This window comes from Dermacentor silvarum, chromosome 7 (assembly GCF_013339745.2).
Source record: "Dermacentor silvarum isolate Dsil-2018 chromosome 7, BIME_Dsil_1.4, whole genome shotgun sequence".
NCBI classification, from domain to species: domain Eukaryota; kingdom Metazoa; phylum Arthropoda; class Arachnida; order Ixodida; family Ixodidae; genus Dermacentor; species Dermacentor silvarum.
In genome coordinates this window covers 40,363,215-40,370,257 of record NC_051160.1, presented here as the reverse complement: position 1 = coordinate 40,370,257, position 7,043 = coordinate 40,363,215, and positions in this window count along the sequence as shown.

Below are 7,043 nucleotides of genomic sequence, written 5' to 3'. Positions count from 1 at the left end.
AAATATAAATATATTCAAGCGCAGCTGCACGGCCCCGAATTGGCTTAATACGTTGTATTGGTCCATCACGCGCACGTAGGCTTGCGCTCTTGATTTCAGCCAGAATGCCCAGGCTGCGAAGGAAAAAAAATAAAATCGTCGCAGCAGAGAGGCTCGGCCTTTCTGTGCCGACGTCGGAGCGGCCCGCTACGTGCTGACGCGCGTTCCGAGGGACCGTAATAAAGTTTTATCATACCATCATACCATACCTTTGGTCTACAAACTTTTGCTCGTGACTGTACATATGCAACGGCCAGAGAAAAACCTCAATGGCGCTGTCCTTCGTTGCAATAGATTGCGCATGAGCAGTTGTTACCGGTCGTGTATTGTAATTGCACCGATAATATAGTCGCAGCAGTCAGTACATATAAGAAGCAGTTCTGCAAGATGTATAGATTAGAATTGCGAAAATAGAACGGAATATACAGATGCGAAGATACAACTTGATAAAGGGCAAAAAATTGTCACTGGTAACAAAATTCACTGTTTGTATACACAAAGCCTCGCAACAAGATGTTTAAATATATGTATAAGTATCCAATAAATCCACGTATTTAAGCAAACGTCACTGTATGTAATGCGTCAAACAAGACAAATAGACATGTTGCGCAGTCACACATAGTAGTAGCTTTAGGCATAGAAAGACAGACGATCCCGGCAAGAACAAAACTATGATCGCAGAAATCGTGATATGTTCTAGAAGGACCGCCTGTTGGGCTAGTTGGTCTAACATAGTTACTTTCAGTTTGGCAGAACAGTTTAGTTCTCCTAGAAGCTGACAAGGAGGGTGGATTTGTTATGATGCCGAAATGCATGTTCAATGGAAAAACCCAAGCGGCAGTGGATACGAACTTTGTGGCTGTTTAAAAAAAGTGCAGTGAGGGTTAAGACTAAGTTCATCAAATTTTGTAATGACTTGGAATTGAATGATCTTGCTAGTGCTATTAGAAATAGTAAGGGAAACAGTCTGAAGGTTTTTTTCTGCAAAAACACATAAGGCAGATGTCCATTTCAGAACCATTGAGAGCGAAGGGGGGGCTTGGCAAAATAAGGTTAGTCAGTTTTTACTGAAGAGCCTTAAGTAACTCACGGTTGTTGATCCTTTCCGCGTGAGGAAATCTGAAGAAGTCGTTGACTATGTGAAACACAACGAGAGTATAGATTATGGCTTCTCTATGGACGTTTAGGACTTGTTTTATTCAGTACCTCAAGATGAGCTTTTAGTTGCTGTTAGGAAGTGCATTGAACAGAGTGGCGAATGCGATTTCCAAAACTCCGCTTGCTTGTCGGTTCATAATTTAACGCTTTTAGAATTTTATTTTAGTGTAACATTTATTGTTTTTAACGAGCAGCCTTTTCTGCAACGTAGAGGAATGTGTATTAGGTCTTGCGTGGCTCTGATTCTATGCGACATACTTTTAGCTGATATTGACAGTGCGCTGATTTGGCTTTTAATGGGGGGAAGGTATTCAAATTGCTTCGGTACGTCGATGACTTTTTAATTCTTTTAAAGAAAGAGGATGGTTTCACTGCCCTTGGGAGTATTTTAGATGTTTTTATTCAAGCTGGGCAGGGTTTGAGTTTCACTCATGAATTGCTTGGAACTGAGGGGTTACAATTCCTGGATCTCAGGCTAAAATTTAGATTAGGCCATGTTTGCTGAGAGTACCTCCCACGGGTTAAGAATTGTCTCCTGCCTTTTGACTCTGCCCACTCTAAATAGTAAAAAGGGGCATCGAATTACAATGTCTGGATGCTGTGCTCCTTAAGTCATGCCCGCATTCAATGCAGCATAGCTTTGACAATCAGATTGGTCGCCTTTTAGCAGCGGGATTCCCTGAGTTGCTTGTTGTTCCGGTGGCCAAGTCTATCCTGCAGAGGGTAAAGAACAAAGCTGGAACGGAAAGGGCTGCGACCCAGCGATGGATGGCGACACCCGTAGTCATGCCTTATATGCATCAGGTCTCGCACAACCTGAAGAAGGTCGCAAACAGACATCGTATTCCTGTGGTCTACACGGCTCCTAATAAGCTATCCAGGCTCTGCCCTCGAATTTGCGGTGACAGGAAAGGAGGTTGCCAAACCAGCCAAGATAGCCGCGTCGTGGAGTGTACGACAGGAGTGGTATACTCCGTCCCCTTGCTGTACGGGAAAGTGTACATCGGCCAAACCGAACGGTGCATAAACGACCGGCTCAGGGATCATGCGCTAAAAGTTAAGAAAAAAAGGACAAGTATGCACATTTGGTTGCCCACACCATTACGTGTGGTTTTACGTGTGGTTAGGCACGATTTTATGAGACCACCATCTTAGGCAAATCAACAAACTACACGGCTAGGGTGGCTCTAGAAGCATTCTACATCCACAAGAACTCAGATATTTGTATAAGCGAAGCGTCAATTCTTTTGCACAGTGCCGAACTGAACTATTTGAACTCTGTTACCTGAGGGACATAGTACTGCTAACTTTTTTTAGATTTATTTTTATCACCTCGCATGGGAAAGGGGCGTGACACTGGTGTACGTGGTTCACCTTATAAATCGGAGGGTTTGTTGACTGAAATAAACTGTTGGTAGTAGCGCTCGTCCGCGTCTGTCGTGTCTTCGTGTGTGTTGTGCGTACTTTTTTGCGCTATGTCTGAAAGTAACTCGTGATATGTTCTTGGGCCATGCGGCGGTCGCGACAGCACCATATGGGTAGATAATAGAGGAATAATGCAAAAATCAGTACGAAAGTGTGTCATTTAACTGCCTGCAGAGCGGCGACAAATTTTCTGCACCCAAAATTAAGGAAGGGCATTGCTTCGGCTCAAAACAGAAGTAAAAGCGGGTAGCTAAAAAGGAAAGACCAAACGAAAGCCACAGATGATGCGGCAAGTTAAACTACCCAATATCCAAGTGTGTTTCTTTGGAAGCGCCGCGAGGGCCGCCTTTCAATAAACAAGGTCGGTAAAAATTGGTTATTGATGGCCTCGTAATTTTCGTTTTCACACGATAGCTTTGATCATGATGCTACCTGTTTGAATAAACGGCGATAATTTCTGCGGTTTTACAAACTAATGAACAGTCATACGTTTTCATAATTACGCGTTTATGGACCTGAAGGAACAGAACCTTTACTTGCATTGATTTTTGCCGCTTCCCTATCTAAAGGACAAACTTCACTCGGCGGGGAAGTTTAGTGAAGCGGTCAATGACTTCGGACACGTTGATGCCGACGTCTCTGTGGACGTCGGCATCCTTGTCGAGCCAGACCTTGTCGTCCGCAAAAAAGAACCGCCTCAAAAATAGGCCGTTAACTTTCTTCTGTTTTCTCGTATTTTACTTTGCCTGCCTAACCATGTGTTCCTCAGACATTGTAGAGCGCAAGTATTTTTTCTAATCTCATGTTAAAAATATACTATCTGCGCTTGAAGTGGTCACTGGAACGGTGGCTAGAATCTGAAGCCGTTTCTACACATTTACATAGAACCTGCAGTCGCAATGAGAGAGAACATCTTTTCCGGTGCTAAAACCTATAAGTACTCCTTCGATGTCATTGGCATCCTTGTTTAGGTACCTTGCACGAACAGTAAACTGTTGGATACCGGAAATATCCGTCGTTTCGTCAGCCAATATGGAGAAGCGGCCTGCACCATTTACTTTTGCATCTAGGCTTTCTTTGATAATTTCATCACAAATTTCTATAATTTGGTTTTGTACATCTGGGCTCAAATGCGAGGTATTACTGGGGCAACATCCAAATGGTTCTTCAGATATGTAGCTCCACAATAAGCTCGCAAATGAAGAAGCGCTCTGAAAATACCAATATTTTCAGAGGGGATTTGCTTAAATCCATAGGACCACTGTCTCTATGGCCACGGAGAGCCAGACCTTGTCGTCCGCAAAAAAGAACCGCCTCAAAAATAGGCAGTTAACTTTCTTCTGTTTTCTCTTATTTCACTTTGCCTGCCCTGGTCCAGCTGATTGATCACATCGGGCGCCCTTCCTGAAAATGTTTGGAGAAAATTATCAGCTGCCAGCTGGCATTCACGGTCATATTTAGTATTTTCGTATGTGCGGAAGATTGCGAGCGCGGACTTCCATTTCTGGAACGGCTTGGACACGAGGGCTCCAGTGCGCGCATGTTAGCTCAAGTTTATAAGAACATTAAACCCATAAAGTTCCAGAATTGAAAATCTAAAGCACGCCTTTGGAAATGTCAGTGCACCTTTCGCGTCATAAGTTTATGAGAACTTTATACTCATAAAGTTTCGGAATTGAATTCCATGCGCTCAGTAGATTCCGCGGCCGCTCCGAAATGCCGCAACGCGTCCGCTCGCTATCGAAAAACCCTTGAAAGTTTGTGCTCGGATGGGGCTCCTTGCGCTATGCGAGTCCAGGTGTAAAGGGCGTTGCGACGAAATCCAGCCCGAGTTCGCAATGTGCGTGCCGAAATCTGTTTTCGAGCGTGAAAAGGACCTTGTGGACAAAATCCAGAATTATTCCGGCGCCGGTGGTTGTTCTGGTCGGCGGTTCATGCCAGCACGAAATAATTTCGGGGGGGGGGGGGGGGGGTCTGAAGTCCCATCAGTGCTACTACTGCTACTACTACCCCTACTGCTACTACTATTACATTATTAATAAGTAAATATTATAGAGGAAGTACAACACCAATGAAAGCTTTACATGAGACCCAACGCAGTGTTTTAGCATAAGTGATGCGCATTGCGATTATAGAAAAGTTTTCATGTGTTAAATTTGTCGATTTGATGCAGATTGACAGTGGAATCAACATTCTTTGGCTTACTTATCGTGATTATTTTTTTTTTCATTTACCATAAACCACATCTCCACTATTAAATCTCTTAAGCAAACTTTAGTGGACTCTGGGCTTGGGCTCCCGTGTACTGGTGATGGATAGTGCCCCTGAATACGCAGGGCCTCTCTTTTCCTCGCGCCGCCGGCACCGCCGTTGGCCGAGCGTCGTCACGCCGTGACAAGTAATATAAGTCGTTCTACTCGGCACAGAAAAGAGAAAATAGCGAAAACAACGCCGGTATACCACTTGCTTCAGCTCTTGTGCCATCCGTATTGGCAAAGGCGCGTTCCCACCACGGCGTCAGGAAGCACATCTGGCCGCTTAAGCCGGAGCAGCGGTCTCACTCCTATCGCGTGCACTCGAGCAGTATACACACTCCCCCTCGTCGCCGCGCAAGAACTATCTGCAGCAACTCTGAGCATGACGGGACGCTGCGCACCGAGACAGCGCAAATCGCAATGAAAGTGGGAAAGCTGTTTACTCTGCGCCGTACAGACGGACCGTTGTGGTCTACAGTAGTCATTAATGCGAAAGCATTACATGAGCCATGAGGCAGAAAAGCCGGCGTCATCCACAACGAGTGGTATAAAAAGTCAATGTGACTTCATCAGCGTCTTGAATGAAATCAGTAGTAATAGAGAAGATAGTAAATGGTATGACGACTTTAATTAGTAGTAATTATGGGTAGTTATTGTGAATTAAGGTGAATTACAGTGAAGTGAAATAAAGTTACAAGTTAGAGAAGGGTGACTTAAGGTGGAGTCAAGTGAATTAAGCTGAAGTAAACTAAATTAGAATGAATTAAATTTGGTTAAGGTGGATTAAAGTGGATCACCATATCAACTCGTAGCTACTTGGCGAAGAGTTTTGAATGGTTGTGCTCTGGTGATTAATGAACGCAGAGAAAATAAAGTGAAGGAAGGATCGCAAACAGGTTGTAATACTTAAGAAGTCTTTATTGGTAATGACTAAGAGGAGTCATAATGCTTTCTCATTCAAATCACGTAAGGATACTTAAGGTACAATTTTTTTTGCCCATGGGTCGCCACAGGGCTATCGCTTTAAACCCCACCGCGCCTCTGCCCGCCATATAACGCTTTGCAGCAAACCTTCTCTGTGATAGCGTTCATGATCCACCAATAAAACCCGCCATGTTTGGCTACGTCACAGTGCACAGCTGTCGCATTAATATCAACAATCTTTTTAATCTTCGGCGCGAACGTCCGTCACATCCAATTATCCTCGCGTTGCAACGGCAGCCCCCGCCACATCCGAGTTGCACCCCACCACTCGTATACTTCGGCCGGCAGCATGCTGCACTGTCAATGCTTGAAGGGGTGTGCTGCGTCACGGCGCGAAGCTCCCCTCACTAGAAACCGGCGAAGTTTCTGCGCGCGCTAAGAGTGCATGTTTATTTCCCCTTAAACACTAGAATTAGCAACATCTAGGTTTCAAATTTTTAATTAAATTATCGGCTTTTACGTGCCAAAACCACGATCTGATTATCAGGCACGCTGTAGTTAGGGACTCCGGAATAATTTGGACCACCTGGGGTTCTTTACCGTGCACCTAAATCTAAGTACACGGGTGTTTTCACATTTCGCCCCCATCGAAATGCGGCCGCCGTGGCCGGGATTCGATCCCGCGACCTCGTGCTCAGCAACCCAACACCATAGCCACTCAGAAACCACGGCCAGTCGGAACAGATAGGGAATTGAAATGAATCACATGCATCAAAGTTTGCAATGCGAGTATTATGAAGTACATTTTTAGTTTTTTTTTTCTTGCAATTTATGATATATGACAGTCTTGTGATGACTTCAATTTCCTGTTTTACGTTTAGGCTACTGACACTGCAGAAACTATATTTTTTGTCATAATACAGAATACAGGCACCAGAGTGCGGCTCATAAACACATCGGTATAATGAGGTGTAATTTGTGGATACCATTTCTCGCTATGGGTAATATGGAGCTCCTTTCTCGCGAATATGCGTCTTTGGTCAGAGCGCTTATGCTGAAAGTGGACTGATTTCCGCGTTTTCCGTGATCTACCGAAGTGACTGTGAAAGCCTTTCGTTGTTTAAAGGTGTAAGCCTTTCGATGCCAGGCGCCTGAATTATACACAAAGAACGCGCTCGTCCGGAACCAGAAAGTCGCAAGCATCATGCCAAAGTCGGATACCCTTCTACGGGTCGTCGCGTT